This window comes from Mustela erminea, chromosome 6 (assembly GCF_009829155.1).
Source record: "Mustela erminea isolate mMusErm1 chromosome 6, mMusErm1.Pri, whole genome shotgun sequence".
In the NCBI taxonomy this organism is placed as follows: Eukaryota; Metazoa; Chordata; class Mammalia; order Carnivora; family Mustelidae; genus Mustela; species Mustela erminea.
This window is the reverse complement of record NC_045619.1, coordinates 129004439-129022913: the sequence shown is the minus strand read 5'-3', so window position 1 is coordinate 129022913 and position 18475 is coordinate 129004439. Positions and strand designations below refer to the sequence as shown.

The following is an 18475-nucleotide window of genomic DNA, read 5'->3' as shown; positions in this document are numbered from 1 at the left end:
AGCTGTCATTGCAGAGAGGAGTTTCCATCCACGTTAAGGCACTGTATGTGCTATGGTTTCTTTTCTGGCAGTTGTTTGGCTTTATCATAATTTCAACAGGGATGAAATCATTGGGTATGATCCCCTGGAGAAATAGACTTGAGTCTGTCCTCAAAATATTCATTAAAGATTAATCATGTGAAAAGAAAAAAGACAAAGACAGAGAAAAAAAGACCCTTCTTTATAATTGTCTTTTAGGGACTAGACACTCCCCTGCGCATTATAAAATAGAACAATAAAATCTATCTATGTTGAGAGTCTCACTTTATGACAGAATAGAATTTATGGAAAGTAAAAACAGATTCTTCATGCAAATGTCCAGTAGAATTAAGTCACCTTAATTTTCATTAAAGTGTCTCGACCTGGCTTCTCTATCCACATTTTAAGGACTTTTTCATAGAAAAGAAAGGGGTTGCTGTGGTTCTATTTGGGATTACATAAAACTGTAGGATAGAACCAAACCTCCGTTCTCTGGTGCAACTGAAAAAAGTATGAGCAATTATAGTCTTACTCTACAGGCTCTATCCTTATGTAACTCTTCACAATTTTACCTTCTAAAGGGAATGTTTCCCACAAGCCATGATGGGGTTACTGGCACCAGACTCGTTGTCCTGCCATAAACTAGAAAACTGCTTGAAGACATTAGACAAGGAGCAATGTAGAAGTGAAATCCCTGTGAGAAAAGAGACAATGTGAGTCTTATGGTGAGCCTGGATTTCTGCCTCGAGGCATTTTCTGGGAAGCAGAAACTTGAACAAATCTTGTCTGGTCTCACTGAATGGAGACACAGAGGAGACAGAGATCAGAGTCTGCACAGGTTGAGGGTTGGAGTGGGGAGTACCCAAGAGAAGGGTATGCTGGTAAAGAGATCCAGGTCCATGAACGGAGGTCACCTTAGTGCTGTAGAATACCAGATTTGCACACGCAAAGAGGAAAATTCTATGAGGCCAAGAATGGCATGGGATTTATGGGCTAGCAATTCCCACAGTCCACAGGGGTTAGGGGATGTTCAGCTTTCTCTCAGCCCCAGAAGAGTAATACCTGGAGTTCCCTGAAAAGTCACAAGGTAGCTATAGGGTGAAACCATCCCTAAAGTAAAGGCAACACTAGCCTTGCCCAAATATGTATTTAAAACAAGCTTTAAAAAAATTAAACCAATCCTCAAGTAGTTGTGGCATATATGAGAACAATGTTCAGTCCTCTTTAAAGACAATAAAATCTAGTACTCAACATCATACTAATTACAAGGCCCAGCTTCCAATAACAAAAAATTAGTAGGCATATGAAAACAACAATAAAATGTCACTTGCGCTTAGGAGGAAAATATATTAAAGATGGAGAAAAGATAGACATGATCAAATTAGCAAAGACTCTTGAATATTTACTAGACAAGCTGTAAAGGGTTCAGGAGAAAATATAATCATGAGGTAAGATGTGGGAAATAAATCTTAAAGGAACCTAATAGAAGTTATAGAGTTGAAAATGCAGTATTTAAATGACATTTTTACTAAATGCTGCAAACAGGAGATATTAGGAGCTATAAAAGAAAACAGCAATGAACTTGAGTGCATCCTATCCAAATGGAGACGACAAAAAGAAGAAAATGACCTGCGAGATGATATCAAACATGTGCCACGTCATTCCCATAAAAATGAAGGTTAGAAAAAATATTTTTAAAAACTATAGCTCAGGGGCACTTGCGTGGCTCTGTTGGTTAAGCAATCAATGTGGCTCAGGTCAGGATCTCAGGGTCCTAGGATGGAGCCCCGTAGCAGGCTCTGTACTCTGTGGGGAGTAACAAAGTCATAGGGTTCAAGGTCAATATAAAAAATCAATTATACTTCTATATACTAAAATAAATAAATAATTGGAAAATAAAATTTTATAAAACCACACCATTTAGTGTCATCTGAAAACACGAGCTATTTAGGAATAAATTTAATAAAATATGTGCAAGAGCTGTACTCTAAAATACAAAAAATGAGAGAAATTAAAGATAATGTAAATAAGTTTAGAAATGCAGCATGTTAAAGGATTGGAAAACCAACATGTGAAGGTTTCAATTCTTGTGTTAATTAATCAATTATTGTGTCTAGAGTTAACAATACTGACCTGTACACTTAAAATTTTGTGAAGAGGGTAAATCTCATGTTAAGAATTCTTGCCACAATAAAATAAAATAAAGTAAGATAAATTAAAATAAAATTATGTGAATGGTACCCAAATTGTTCTGTAGATGGAAAGCCACGCTAATCAAAATCTCAACAGGATTTTTGGGTAGAAATTGGCAAGTTGATTCTAAAATTTATATGGAATCCAATGCCAATACTAAGATAGTCAAAATAATTTTAAGGGGAAAAAAAGAACAAAGTCGCATGACTTGTAACTATCTGATTTCAAGACCTTCTGGGAAGTAACTAATCAAGGTAATGTAATATTTGCATATGGATAGACATACAGATCTATCGACTGAAATCCAGGTATAGACTGCACATGTATTGTCAATTGATTGTTTATAAAGATACAAGTTAATCCATTAGGATAGTCATTCCAACAATTGGGCCTTGAGTATCCGAATAGACACTGATTAAAGAAAAAGAACCTCAAGATCTGTTTCTCATGCCACACGCAAAAATTTACACAAGATGGAAGACAGATCAGAAGAAGAGGTGAGAACGACCCTGGACTGGCCAAAGCCAGCGCGTGCCACATGCCCCCCACCCAGCACCTGTGTCCCACTCCATGGCCGCCATGCCCAAGTGAAAGGCCCAAGGGCATGCTAAAGGAGATAAAGCCAAGGTGAAGGATAAACCACAGAGGAGATCTGCAAAGTTATATGCTAAACCTCCTTCTCTGAAGCAGAACCCAAGCCTAAAAAGGCCCCTGCCAAGAAGGGAGAGAAGGAACCCAAAGGAAGAAGGGGAAAGCTGACGCTGGCAAGGACGGGGGCACCCCTGCAGAAAATGGAGAGGCCCAAATGGAGATGCCCGAGTAGAGCAGGCGCAGAAAGCTGAAGCCGCTGGACCGGCCAAAGGAAGTTTGTGCATTTTTGATAACTGTATTCCGTTGACTGTACAGTCTGAAATATGACTTTTTATCCAGTTTTATAAAAATGCAAAATTTTGTTTTACCTTTTTTAGCCCTGTTGTTAGCACACAGAATGCTTCATTGTTGTGCTGGGGGACGGACATAGATCACTAACAGAATATCTCCAAAGCTAGATTGATAGGAGTGAAAACACCTCTCCGAGTTTTGAGAATCATTCTCTTGGTTTCCAGAAGGAGGGATTCCTTAATGTTGACACACATGAGCCACATTGGCACAAAGGCTTTGTCATGTGGAAAGACTAAAATTTATTTTTTATGTCTTCTTCTCCCTCTGCCTCCAACATAGACTTGACTCCCTTAAACCCAGACACCTGTTGGAACCTGACTCCAAGAAATGGTTCTAGTATGTCAGGCAATCTAGACTCTCCAGTGTCACCATGGAGATGGGGTCCTTCAAAAGAATTCCTTTTTTAGCTTTTGCATCTTCAGATGGATACCTCTGCCATTTTCATTTCATTTCCTGAAAGTCAGGGTCAGGTTGTGAAAACCCGTTGAAAGACCTGGTAAGTGTGACATGACAACCTTCATGCTAACCTCTCCCTGTTCAGGGCATTCCATGAAGAGTTCATTGGGTTTTATAATGGATTTCTGATTTTGGTAGTCCATTGAAGAAGGGAGTTTGAAAGTTGTTGTATACTGTTACCGATTGTCTGCCCATGTCCTGCCTGAAGTACCATGATTATCTGTGGAAAGTATCTTTAATAAAGCTGGATACAATTTGGCTTGGGGGGGAAAAAAAAGATGGCAGATAGATCTAAGTGTAAAACCTGAAATTATAAAATGTCTGGCGATAAACCAGAGAAAATCTTGGCAATTATGGAGAAAGCACAAAACACAAACTATAAAAACTGGAGCAAAACTCAATTTTATCAAAATTTTAAAATTCAGTTGGTTGGAAGACACCTTTAAGAAAACGAAAAGGCAAGTTAGACTGAAGGATACAATATATATCTGACAGGAGACTTGTGTTAAAAAATTTACAAGAACTCTTCTTACAAACCAATAATAAGAAGACAGCCCTATTTTTTTAAAAAATGGGAGAAAGATTTTAAACACTTCACAAGAGAACTTAATGAATGGCCAATAAATACATGAAAAACTATTCAACATTACTTGTCATCCGGAAAGTATAATTAAAGCCACACTGAGATATAGATTTACACCCATTTCACTGGCTCTGGTTTGGAACAACTGGAAATCTTGGGCATTATTGATGGAAATACAAAGTGGTATAGCTAGCTTGGGAAACAGTTGGCAGTTTCTTTTAAGTTAAAAATACACTTACTATATGAGACAGCAGCTCCATTCCTAAGTGCTTACCCAAGAAAAATGAGAACATATGTCCACAAAAATTTTTGGATGCTAATATTCATGATAACTTTGTTCATAATAGCCTAAAACAGAAAAGAATCCAAATGTCTTAAGGGTAAACACATTGAGTTACAATCATATAATAGAACATTAGTAAGCAATGAAAAGGAATGGGCTGCTGATGTCCGTGCGACATGGACTGAATTTCAAAAACATTAATTGAGGGGCACCTGGGTGGCTCAGTCAGTTAAGCATGTGGCTCTTGGTTCTGGCTCAGATCTTAGGGTTGGGGGATCGAGCCCCGCATGGGGATCCATGCTCAGTGGGCAGTCTGCTTAAGGATTCTCTCTCTCCCTCTCTGCAACCACGTGCATGTGTACTCTCTCTCTAAAATAAATAAATCAACCCTAAAAAAAAATTAAGTGGAATTTTCAGGAAGTCATGATATTAACTTCATTTATATAAAATTCTATAAAAGGCAACACTCATCCACAGTGACAGAAGAAAAATCGGTGGTTGTCTAAGACCAGGAATTTTGGGGTGAGGTAGGTGCTCCCTATCTTAACGTGGTTGTGGTTATGTGGGAATATACATTTGTCAAGTTCATGAAACTGTGAGATAGACAAAATTGGTATTTCTTTTTTTTTTTTTTTAGATTATTTATTTATTTGATTGACAGAGATCACAAGTAGGCAGAGAGAGGAAGGGAAGCAGGCTCCACTCTGAGCAGAGAGCCAGATGCGGGGCTCAATCCTAGGACCCTGGGATCATGACCTGAGCTGAAGGCAAAGGTTTTAACCCACTGAGCCATCCAGGCGCCCCCTAAATTGGTATTTCTTAAAGGGGGAAGTGCTTCTACCCTCCATTTTAATTCCACCCCCCACCCCGTGCTTTTCAGAACAAGGTACACCTAGCAGAGTTGCCTGGTTGCTTTCAATCAGGAACTCCTTGAAAAGTCTGCTGATGAAGGGAGCCTCACAATTAGGCCATGATTTGACACCTAAATGTAGAAATTCTTAGAGAAAAAAAAAATCGCATTTGCATTGTCGCCATGGAACGAATGGCCCAGAGAGAGGACGTCATGGCTACAGTTTTAAGATGGGGTTTCCTTTTCTAGCAAAGTGCAGGGGCACAGGATTGTGAGCTCATTATGAACAAGGATTCTGAAACTTCATTTTGTTTTTATGAATACATTGTTGTTTGGGCGGAGGAACTGCTACTCTGATGGAAACTGTCTCCTGCACTGAAGAAACAGCACCAATTAACAATATTCATCTGCCAATTCAGGCTCACTGGACTTGATAAAAATAGCTCTTTTTTTTTCCTGAGGAGGGAAAGTTTTCCCTCTGTCTCCCTCTCTGGTGATGGGCAGAGATGGCAGAGGAAACATATTCCAGATCAGTTACCCTCCTGTCTCATGCTCTGGCCTCAGCCACTGAGTCACAAGAGACCGGCATCCGAGGGGACCCGTTCCAGGACCTTACCTTCTCTGGCTTTTTTTTTTTTTTAAGATTTTATTTATTTATTTGACATAGAGATCACAAGTAGGCAGAGAGGCAGGCAGAGAGAGAGGGGGAAGCGGCTCCCCACTGAGCAGAGAGTCTGATGCGGGGCTCGATCTCAGGACCCTGGGATCATGACCTGAGCCCAAGTCTGAGGTTTTAACCGACTGAGCCACCCAGGCGCCCCCCTTCTCTGGCTTCTTAACCACCAAAGTCAGTCTGTGTACGTTCGTTAGCCAAAGGCCCCACTGGAATGTTTGCCATTTGTCTTTTTCCTCTTACTCTTCATATCTTGTTCTCCTTCCTTTCAATTCTCTCTTTCTTTTGGTCTCCTGGTTCTTCCTTTCTTTTCTTTTATGGAGGATTTCACCCGTCCCTGGCATAGTTTTACACATATTTTACTCCTTTAATGAAATGAAGGTGGACGCTCCCTGCACAGCGTATCAGATTGTTCTGTTTCTTCCTGATGCCACTTCCTCATGCGAAGTGATACCAAGTCCTCCCCACTCCTGTCCTCACCTCCTCTTCGTTTTGGGTGTTCTGTTCCTGTCCTGAGACGGGACTGGCCATTTCTTCCTGGCATCTTGCCCTACTTAAATACCTAGAAGCTAATTCCCTTCTAGAGCCTAAGTTTTCTCTGTTTTACAGGGATCCTTTCATGATCCCTGTAAAAGTGACAATTGTTGATTGCATTTAAAGAGCAAAGGATGGGGCACCTGGGTGGCTCAGTGGGTTAAGCTTCTGCCTTCGGCTCAGGTCATGATCTCACGGTCCTGGGATTGAGCCCCGCATGGGGATCTCTGCTTGGTGGGAAGCCTGCTTCCCCTCTCTCTATGCTTGCCTGCTTGTGATCTCTCTCTCTCTCTCTGTCAAATAAACGCATAAAATCTTTAAAAAAAATAAAGTAAAAAGAGCAAAGGATAAACATCCATTGCATCACTATGAAATGGATGCCGAAAAGTAAATTTGTTGCCATATAGTGGAAACAGGCAGATACAAAACAATTACAATAAAAGAGTGTGAAAGACAACAGCAAAACTTTCAAGGGTGATTGGCAGGTTCATTAACTTGACTACAGTGATGGTTTCATGGGATTTTATTATGTCAAAACTCATCAGATAGTACAATTTCAATATGGACAGTTTATTTACATCAATTACACCTTAGCACAGTTGTATAGCGAGCAAACACTCAAAAAACATCTGTGACTTAAAAATAACCAACCAGGCTATCATCACTTGCAGACAAGTGTACATGGAATTATAGCCATGTTATTAACCAGTTGCAACTGTATTATATTAAAGTCTCACTTTACCTTAAAAAATTATGATGTGATGATAAATGTAATGGGGTGCTCTCATGCAAGCTTATGTCACTGTAAGCCGACGGATCAGCCTAAAACCTGTATCACACATACTGATCACATTCACTTTTACAAATGAGATTGTTTTAACTCATTGTTCCCATATGCTGAAGGGCACTCACTGTGGAAATACAGGAAGCAGAGATGTTATATCTACCCTGAACCCAAGTAACTTCATTTCTAGTCCTACACTGTCTTACATACTAGTGGAGCTAAGGTCCTGAGATCACCAATGAAGGGCTTATCAGTGTATACACATTGATCAATGCTCTTGATCAAAGCAAGGAAAATTTTCCTTTACCCACTTTGCAATAGAAAAAGCTATGAGTAAGCAAATACAAACAATGGAAAGATAACCTTATTCCACAAAGCCCTTTTATTATTTATTTTATACAATGCATTATGCTTAAAAGTAGAACATTTTGATAGAAATGAACATGGATTATGTGGGTCATCTATATTCTGTGTGTCAGAAGCATTACCCCATTAACTAAACAATCCTTGATTATGTTTTGTTCTGATTATGGATTTCTGTTCAGGAAACCTGTTGTTTGAAAATATTAGAAAAAATGGTTAAGTGTGGTTTTCTTTATTTGTTTTCAATAGCTTTACTGAGGTATAATCTCCATCCAAAGAATTGAATTCGGCAATTCTTACCGTTTGATGGGTTTGGACATAGGCAAACACCTGTGATTCCTTCACCATAATCAAGATAAGAGACATACCCAACATTTCCCCAAGTTTCCTATGTCCCCCCTTTTTGGTGGTAAGAATACAACCTGACATCCACTGTCTTAAGAAATGCTGAAGTCACAATACTCTACTATTCACTATAGGTCCTATGCTGACAGCCGATCTCCAGAACTCATTCCTCTTATGTCACTGAAACCTTATTCCCGTGAAACAACAACCATGTGTTGCCCCCTCTCCTGGTCCCTGGTAACCACTATTGTATTTTCTGCTTCTATGAATTTGACTGTATGAGCTACCTCCTATAAATGGAATCATGCAGTACTTGTCCTGTGACTGGTTTATTTCGCTCAGTAGAATGTCTTCCAAGTTCATCCATGTTGTTGCAAATGGCGGAATTTCCTTCTTTTTTTTTGAGCCTGAGTAATATTCTATTATGTGTACATATACTATATTCTTTACCCATGCATCCATTGATGGGCACTTTTTAGAATTCTCCAAAGTAACCATAAAGAACCCATGTTAGTGACAATAGTGATTCCTCCATGCTTGCCATGGGTGCCGGGGAGCTAGAAATCCAATGCCCAGCTCCGTCTTTTAAGGATGTTTACGTGCGTGATGGGTACTATCCTTACTCTAGCAGCAACTTCTTTTCCTACTATTGTTTCCTCTTCATCTTCATTTCCTTCTTTAAGTCTGTTTTATACTTCCAAGCTTCCGTTGCCCCTTTTTCAAACAAGGTGGAGGATAAAAGGACTCACAGACTTGAGATGCGTGAATGTTTTTAAGTGTTATTTTCAAGAGCCTCAAGGCAACACCAGGATAACAAGATAACATGGAAACTGTAGAGATAAATTGTGAATCTAAGGAGCCCCAGGGTGGCTTTTCCTTACAAGTCATACTTCTCAGAGGGCTGGACAGATCTAAGCCTGGGATTCGGAGACAGAGCTCTGAGGCCAAAGCTTCTCTGTGCCTAACCATGGCGTGTTTGCAGCAGAACAAAGGTAACGCTGGGGAGGGCCTTGGAAGCAGGGAAGTCTGTTTTCGAGGGAGATCATTACAATAGCCCTCTCAAGGCTATTACCTGGTGAACTTAAGAAAAAAAAAATCGTCATTAGGAATCGTGTATGATAACCAAAAAAGGCTAATTTTTGACTTTTTCCAGGTGGATTTTAGTGCATTATTGACACACCATCTTCGTGGGGTTTTGTTTGTTTGTTTATTTGTTTGGGCTTCTATTTCCAGGGATTTTCATGTCGTCCATAAGGAGAGGCATGGACACAGCAGGCGCCAGCCCTAACAGCACTTTGCCTTGGTTGTCCTCACAACGTGTCACTCCATTCAGTGTGACCTCCCTTAGAGGACCCACAAAGCAGGTGGAGACTGACGGCACACACAGCACAGGCCTTCAGGTGCGGCCAAGCTTCCGCGCTACCGGATGCCCCGCACAGAACACAGGGCAGGGGAAGACTGGAGTGTGGTGTCTCTGTTACCCTGAACAAGGAGGCTGCTGGGCTCCTGGGGAGCCCTAATGCCATGGTGACCTCGTAAGGAAATCCAAAATCGAAGCCTGCAAAAGTCTCAGGGCTACAAAATGAAAGCAGCCGAAGGACAACCAAGCACAACCACCAACGGGACCAAGCCAGAGCCGATCGAATCATTTCCTGTCTTGGCTTCTGCCCTTTCTCGAAGTCTGGCTCCCGTGGTCAGAATGCTCCCAGTCACTTCCTGTTTGGCGATGCTGGATTCCAACTGATAAATGCTCACATCAGCTCTTAAAAACTGTAATGTGACTCAGTTCATCTTTTAACAACTCTGTTCACCTGATTCCCAAGTGGAACACCAGGTTGGATAGTTTGGCCTTACTGGTATGGGCGTTTCCTTTCTATATAACTGGGGTCAAGTAATTATAAAGCTTAACTCGTTATTTACTATTAGAAGCACTATTCATACCGTTTCATAATCTTTATAACCTATTTAAAAAAATATTTTATTTTTATTGAGAGAGAGAGACAGAGATAGCAACAGAGATGGTGAGTGAGAAAGCAGGATCAGGGGGCAGAGGGAGAAGCAGGCTCCCCACTGAGCAGAGAGGCTGACTTGGCTCCATCCTACAACGCCTGAGCCAAAGGCAGATGCTTAACTGACTGAGCCACCCAGGCTCCCCTAACCCTACTTTTAAAAAAGGTTTCTTATTGGGCGCCTGGGTGGCTCAGTGGGTTAAGCCGCTGCCTTCAGCTCAGGTCATGATCTCAGGGTCCTGGGATCGAGTCCCACATCGGGCTCTCTGCTCAGCGGGGAGCCTGCTTCCCTCTCTCTCTCTGCCTGCCTCTCTGTCTACTGTGATCTCTCTCTGTCAAATGAATAAATAAAATCTTTAAAAAAAAAAAAAGGTTTCTTATTAGATTAGGTGGATGGACCATGATTGAGTTAATCATTCCCCTGTTGTTAGATATATTTTTTTCTAGTTTTTTAAATTATTAAATAGTTTTCCCCATTTTTTTTACTATTAATGATCTGAAACACTTTTTTGTGCATATGTTCATTTTTCCATATTTTGGATATTTTATTAGGCTACAGTTTCAAAAATTGAGGCTAAACCTATGTAAAAGGCATCAATCTTTTTATTGCTTTTGATTCATATTGTTTAATTACTTTCAAAAAGGAGAACAATTGTGAGTGCTATTACCAACCGACACTATCCTTACTCACTCTGAGTGATATCATTTAAAACAGTCTTTATGGGTGTGGTGCATAAACAATGAATCTTGGAACACTGAAAAAATAAAACAAAAAGAATAATAAAATTCAGCAAAAAGGAAAAACAAAAACAAAAACAAAAACAGTCTTCACTTAACAAAGAAAAAGGCACCCATGCAATTTCAAAAGGATTCCACATTGGACACTCTATACTGGTATCTATTTTCTGCTTTGCAATACCTAGAAACAAATACTGATCCCAAGGGGATTGGAAGCATTTCCTAAAGACATATTCCCTAGACCACAGTTGTTAAATTCTGACTTGTGAAGGCAAGCTGCTCAAAATATTGGGATAGGACCATATACTTTCAAATTCAACTCAGATCTTTATTTGGATCATTTTGTGTTTGGAGAGGTTAAGAGAATCATCAGTGGAGAGAGTGTGGAGGCAATAGAAACACTGCGCAATTAATGTTCTTATCCTTTTTATTTTAGGTAATAGCACTTCTATTTTTCAGAATAACATCTTCAGGGAAAGCATATTGGATTCAATCTGTTGTGTGAATATTTTCAGTTAGAGAAGGTACAGTATGTATGTATAAATGAATGTACAGACTGCTGATGATTTATTTTGGTTCTATAGCAACCTTGGAAATAGAACCAGGTTTTTTATATAGCATCTTCTAGAGTCAGGGTAGCCCTAAGCTCTTTATGGAGCAGTGATTTGGGCTATGTCTAAATATGGCTCATCCTTATAGCCAAAGATAAAAAGTTCAGATAATAAACTACTTCATTTTTCTATACAACATAATGAATATGGTTTTATTTGGGGCTTCCAAAATTGCATGGCTATTTTTGCCTTGGCGTGTGCATCTTTTGCAAGTCCTGATGTCCTATAAAAGTAGTAGGCTGTCAAGGATGCCCTAGGTGACTCCACGAGTAGGGGTGGGAAGGCCCCTCTTGGAAAACAGTCATGAAACCAGTCATGGGATCCACATGGATCTGTGACTTCAAGATGTTGCCTAGGTATGCAAGGACAGCTTTGTCTCAAAAGGAACAGCTCTAACTTGTCCTTAGTGAGGGAATTATAGTGGAAATACTTGGAATAGTAATTATTGTGGATAGTTTTTTGCCCTGCCTATCAAAAGGACCCTCCGAGCTCTTCAGTTGCCTGGTGGGTAAATGTATGTATGCGAGTCTTTCCTCATGCTCAGGAATAAATCTAGCAGCCATGTTTACCAAGAGTAGCTTTTTATAGCCTGAACCATGCAATTTGGTCTGTGTTGTCATATTAATAGCAATGCTTTGCACTTGTGCAGACATCCAGACTTCTAAAAACCTACTTATACTTTATGAGATTATCCATACAATAACAACTCCGTCATCAGCTACAAGTCTTCTCGGTTCTACCACTTAACTGTATCTCAATTTCCACTTCTCCCCGCTACACTTCGTTTTGAAACTGTCATTACTCTTGTTTGCACCACGTCAGTGCCAAGCTGGTCTTTCTACTTACTACACTCCTGATGCTGTTGCAATCTCTTCTCCACAGAAGAGCTTGAGTCAGCTTTAAATGTCGAACTCAAAACCTGTCCCTGTCCTGCTTAAAATCATTTATTTGTTTTCCATAGTGCTTATTTAAAAAACCCTACATGCACAAATGCCCTACAGGATTGGCCCCTCCAGGCCCTCCAACCCATTCCGCTCCCCTGCCTCACAGCCACACCCCTGTAGGTCTTGAGTACAACCCCCCAACTGACTCTCCTGTGGACCCTTGCACATGAGACGTCTGCCTGAAAACCTCTTCATGTGCCTGAATTCTTCTCATCCTTTGGGATTGAGCTAGAATATCTCATCTCCAAGCATCTTTCCCTCTAAAACAAGCATTAATGGAGAACGTGAGGCCCAGATGGGGGTCCATAGTGATAGAATCATGGAGCCCGGAAGGGGCCCTGTTTTCCCACTCCTTGTCCACGACCCCTGCCATAACTTCTGCCAACCTGTGATTTATATACTTCTCTCTGTCACTAACTAGGGAGATCCTAAATTATATGGACATTTCATCCATTTTTGTTTGTCGGCATTATTTTGACGACAATGTTTAGGAAAATGGGGAGGACGTTGCTGATGTCAAGTAATTTCCTAATGGTTGAGATGATTCTGACAGGACGGGTTTTGACTATTTGAGAACTGACACATGCATGCTTCCTGGCCTTCATGGAACCATGCACCCTTGGGTTCCTTTCCAAAAGGGACGAGAGCTCCTCTGGCTACATATTTGTCTGACAGCATCCTGGATACTGTCGTTTAAAAAGTGACCATAAAACATCTCATCATGAGTTATTTGATTTAAAATGGAAACATATTTTAGGCCCAGTTTCTGCTCTTAAGTAATATTTCCCCTACACTTGGGTATTATAGAGTAAACAAATCATTATTCCTCTGGGATATTTTTTTCATTCAAACACGTTGCAAATATAATTTTTACGTCTGTTTGGGACTCACTCTCACTCTTTTTGCCTAGAAACTCTCCGTTGTCGGCTGGTCTCCCCTGAGTTACTCATCCAGGTCTGGAACATATCGAGTACCTATGGCATTTGTCACTTTGGATGGCAAAACCAAAAGAGGGTAATAAAAAAGAAGCAAACACTACACAGTTGCATTTCAGCTATTTTCATGGATCTTTATTTTAGAATAACTGAATCCCCAAATGGAAAGAACTCTTAAAGATATTTAGGTCCATAGCCTCCAAGGTGCACTGCATCCCCTTGGCTGTGTCCCCACCATGCTTCACCCAACCTCTATTTTACCACCTTGGGTAGTGGGAACTTTCTCTTCTGGGGGCTGCACCATCTTTGCATGGAATTATTAGAAAGTTAAGTTGAGCCTAAATTTCTGGTTACTAACTTGATCAACAATTAACATATGCTTTCATCCAAGTCATCAATTAAACCCTGAAGAGTCAAGAACAGAGAACAGTGGTCAACTTCTCGAGGACTCTAGAACTATCAATCAGCATGGGCTGTGCCTTAAAATCTGGTTGCAATGTTTGATGAGGAGACCATGGAAGTCTTTGGCAATTAAGGTAAGCGATTTGTCCTATGAACATTCCTGGGTGAGTCTCCCTAGTCTAGGAGGCTCTGATGACCTCACGTCGCCCCCTGACATCCTGCTGGTTGGCAGTGTTATTAAGTAAGCTAAGCCCAAGGGAAGGATTTGACAAAGATTTATATAGATTAACACCTCTTCTCTCACTGCAAATTTTTCAAGTCCCCTCAAAGGTCCTCTACCTCTTATCTCCATAATAACCCATGCCATGATGGTCCATGGGAGAGCCTGATTGTTTGATGTCATCACAAGCCGAGAGATGTTCATCTCTGCATATATCTCCTGCTAATGGTATCTTCTTTCCTGGGGCTCTTTGCATTTGGGGATGCGTAGTACATGCCCAATCATACGAGAAGAATCCCCAGGTGATTCTAAAGCTCCCAATGTCTTCCTGCAGTGAGGATGTTATGTTTATGTGTCCTCTCCCCAGTATTTACCATTCACTAAAAAAAAACCCCCAAACCCAAAAAACCAATTCTACAATTATATGATCCAGGTTGGAAAAGGTAAAGGATCCCAGTTGCACAAAGACTGTAGAAGAAGGCAGGTAGACTCTCACTGGTTGGCTTGTCTTAGGTGGAGAAGTGGAGGATGGCTGAGTCCTGGAAAAGGCTTAGGGCAGGGAAACAAGGAGAGGAAAAATACAGACCGAGATAGGTCAGTTATAGTCTTAAGCTGGATAAATACAGCCCGCCTCAGTTCTGCTGGAGTGTATCCCCACTTCGGCTTACTATAGTACTGTATACATGTGTTTGTAACTGCATCAAAAAGGAAATGGGGTTAGCCTGGCCAGACTTACTTGTTCTAACTGAACCCATGCTGGTTGCTAATGACTGCTTTCTTTTTTAAATGCTCCCAAGCCATTTGTTTAATAATCAATTCTAGAATTTCGCCTGAGAAGAATCTCAATGCTAGTGTAGCAGAAAGATCCCCAGGCAGAGGTCAAGAGACCCCGGATTCTAACCCAGGCTCTGTCGCTAACTGGTTGAATGCTGCTAGGTCAGAAACTTCCTGTCTTGTCCTGTTTTATCTCTAAAAGGAGTGGGTCAGAAGAGATGATTTCTGGGGCTCCTTTTGGCTCTGAATTTATGATTCCTCCATGACAATAGTCTGCAGTTCTTGGAACCTGCTCTCTTTCCTGTTGAAAACTAGGACTTCAACCATTTATAGTCACTGAGCATTTCTGCTCTGTGTGTTCTAGATCTGGCCCTTCCACTAACTTGCTAATAGCCCAGGCAAGCTGCTAAAATTCTGTAGGTGCCAGGTACCCCCTCTTTAAAAATGAAGGTGTTCAAGCCAGATGATGTCTAAATTTCTGAGTGTGAGTCCCTAACGCCGAGGCAGTGTTGACTATCATCTCTGTGCTCACGTCCTGCACAGTCTTAAAGGAGCCGAGTATTGTGTACGTGACCTTGGAAAAAAGGGAAACAGATTCAAGGTGGGGCAGCAGGCTTTAACATTATCAGACAGTTTACTGAATAATCTTTAACGTGACCAGCTGCTTTCTTCCTTGCCTTAGATTTAAATAACCTTGAATTTGCAATTCACACACTGAAGTTTTAATTTAATTTTTCTCTTTGCCACTGAACATTCAGGTCTGTTGTCTGGTCCAGCTGCACTGACTGAGGGCAACTTGTTTATCTCGGAGAATGTTACAGAAGCTCTAAGGTTACAGGGAGAGAAACCTCTAAACTGCTTCTGTTTTTTTATTTTGTAGGTAATGAACGCTTTGGGTTCTAGAGCTATTTTATTCTGGCCTGATGGTGTTGCATGACTCAGTGTAGATGATTCCCACAGGAAGGTCTGGTTTTTATCCTTTGACTAAAAACTAAAAATAGAGCTTTCGACCCATCCCGGACTCTCAGCTGTCATATGCTGTAGAAACCTGGACACTTGGCACGGCTGCTTGCAGCTTTAAAAAAAAAAAAAAAAAAATCACTGCATTCTTTAGGTTAAAAGAAAGAACAAACAAATATAAGTATGTGAATCTGGGATGTTGTTTTATTTCCCATTGTCTTTATTCTGGGTGAATTACACAGCTGAAGGTGACTTTCCTTTCAAATTGATTTAAATCCTTTTTTTTTTTTTTTTCTTCAAAGATGACCCTAAGTAGGTAAGGCCAGGAAAATTGAGATTCTGATTAGCCCTGGAGTCTTGTTAAGGGTGCCTTCTCGAGAATAATAAATGATGATGGAATAAATGAGAATAATAAATGATGATGTTGTTTACATGGTCTCACTGTGTGTGTGGGGGGAGGGGGGCGTTATATGTTACCATTGTCCCTTCAGGAATAAGCAGATTGAACTTCAGTAAGTACTTGACCTCAAGTCACACTTGGCCTCAACTTGTGAGGAGATGAGCTAGAACCAGGACCTAGGATTGGTATCTTTAATGCTTAAATCTTTCCATGACTGGTACCCCACATGCCACTCCACCCAACAAAGTGTCAGGTGAAGCCAAGTGCTGTCTTCTTCATGAGCCCTGCCCAGGGGGAATTCCTTCAAACACGGCCGTCCCCATTCTCTGATATCCCTCATAGCTAATGTTGGTGCCGTCCAACTGAGGTCCTTTCTTAGTTCCTTTGTCAAAAGAATGAAGGCTTCTCATACCTCTCTATGCTGACTAGACTGTTTCTTCTCCAGAAGCCTCTGTCAGCACAGAGCACGGAGTTGAGTTCACGGTAGGTTCACTAGTTCAGTTCAGGGAAAATGAGCTTCCAGGCCAGAAGAGAAAACTAACCCAGACCTGGAAGTAATGAATGGGATCTCTCTGGCACTTAGCCCACCTCAAGGCTCCTTCTGGTCACGTGGGCAGATTGCTGTGTGGAATCTCTCTGTGTGGAACTTCAATCAGTCGCCATTTTTTAGTAGTCAAAAGGGAAAAAAGGAGCAATTATACCTAAATTAAGTCCCCGGAAAACCTGAACAATAAAATTCTATTCTTAAAACTTTCCCTAGAGAAGACTTTCCAGTGTCTCTCAACGAATCCTTTACATGGTTGGGAAGTTAAATTGAATCGTAGTAGCAACCAGCAACCAGCTTGACTGTTTTGACTGAATAAGTTGGTGAATTCATGTTATTCACAGTAATTCATAGTAACAATTGAATTTTAAGATATTCAAATTGGGTTTATATGCTTCCGTAGCAAATGTTTACTCCAAATTTCCCTTTGTTCAGTTCCAGCTAACGCTGTGGGAAGTTACTAGCCATGGGCGCGCAGCCCTCACAGAGCATGCTGCGGAGCTCTGTCTCATTAGGTCTTAGGCCAACCCACAAAGAGAAGGATGCTGGCTGGCCTGTTCTATTTCTTTCAAGAACTGGGTTGGGGAGGGCAGACTTGCGACCTTGTGATTCCATAGTTAGGAGTAGGTTCATGGACATAGCCATCATGTCTACCTTATTTTACTAGTTAGTCCCAATATCCTCTTGTCAGTGATCGCAAACTTGACATTGCAAATCACTTTGGTGAACCGAGGACATTCTCTAAACCTGTACTTACCATATTGGCCTATTTGAAACTATGCCAGATACTAATGTTTCGGTTCCAAATACACTCTTCTTTGCTCTGCTTGGTGTTCCTGGAGATAGACCCTGGAGGGCTTCTCGTTTGTCAGCTAGTGCAATATTAGGACTTGACATTGGAGAGCATGGGGGAGACACTGAGGGAGGAAGGAGCTTTCCTTTCTCTTTCTGGTGCTCTATTTTTCTTGTTTTCTTGCATGGAAGCACAGTGATGCACAACGTCCAGTGATTTCCATCACTACCCCGGCAGGAGATTTCCCAGCTAACTCCCCAACGCAGCCCCCACCCCCACTCTCTTGGGCAGTTTTTCTCCTGTGACATCTCAGCAAACATCCCCATCCAGTGGGCTACTCATGTACAGAGATGTCCTTTCCAAAGAGGTGCATGTCAGCTAGAGTAAGCGTTTCCCAAGTTGGTTACTTCTCCGAGTTGGTTACTTTCTCTCAGTCTTAGAGATAGTGGCTGCACTCTGTGTCTGCTATTTTGGTATTATTAACAGTTCTCTTTACCTTTCTGAAATGTTGATCCCTTGTTACTAGTTAACGCTTTTTATGTTAAAATTTCCCAGTCAAAATTACTAGTGTGGTTTCTGGTCTTTTCTGACTGGACCCTGAGATAGAGAACCCTTTCAGAAATAGATCATCCTTGCCCTCGGATCCATTTGGATTCAGCTGTTAGTTCTCTCCCCTGTTCTGGCCCTTGTTATGGTTTGGCTTTGGTCTTGGCTCCCTGGTACTGACACAGAAAGCTAATTACGAAGGTCAGGTCGCAGGAGTGGGAGCCATGGGCATTTGGGCAAGTTCCTTGAGTAACTTCCTCATGCCTCAGACCTGCTTGAGCCTGATGTCATATAAACCACTTCCATTTGATGACGGAGTGCTGCCAATCATGCCTCACTCTGGCTTGGTGGGTCAGATAACACCCAGTTCATGATGCTCAACTCAGGTCACATGGCAACTTGGTGGCCATGGCTAAGTACTCAGTCTCTACTAAGACCCAATAGCAAATGGAAAGTAATTATCTGCAGAAGATGGTAGGTTTTCGCTCTAAAATCCTAAGGGTCTGAGATGTGGCTGATTGGCCTGCTGAGCCTGCCAGAGGCTCTAAGCCATGTCTTTAGCCCCCACTAACAAT

At 41.2% G+C, this 18475-nt stretch overlaps 1 long non-coding RNA gene and 1 pseudogene across 1 annotated transcript; both read left to right on the top strand.

The window, feature by feature from the left end:
• Window positions 1–2790: 2790 nt before the first annotated feature.
• On the top strand, window positions 2791–3129 carry LOC116593627 (annotated as a pseudogene).
• Window positions 3130–3707: 578 nt separating this feature from the next.
• LOC116592524 lies at window positions 3708–18266 on the top strand. Its single transcript, XR_004286502.1, has 4 exons — window positions 3708–3816; window positions 11402–11406; window positions 16463–16470; window positions 18257–18266. It is a non-coding gene; the product is annotated as an uncharacterized LOC116592524 (long non-coding RNA).
• Window positions 18267–18475: the final 209 nt, after the last annotated feature.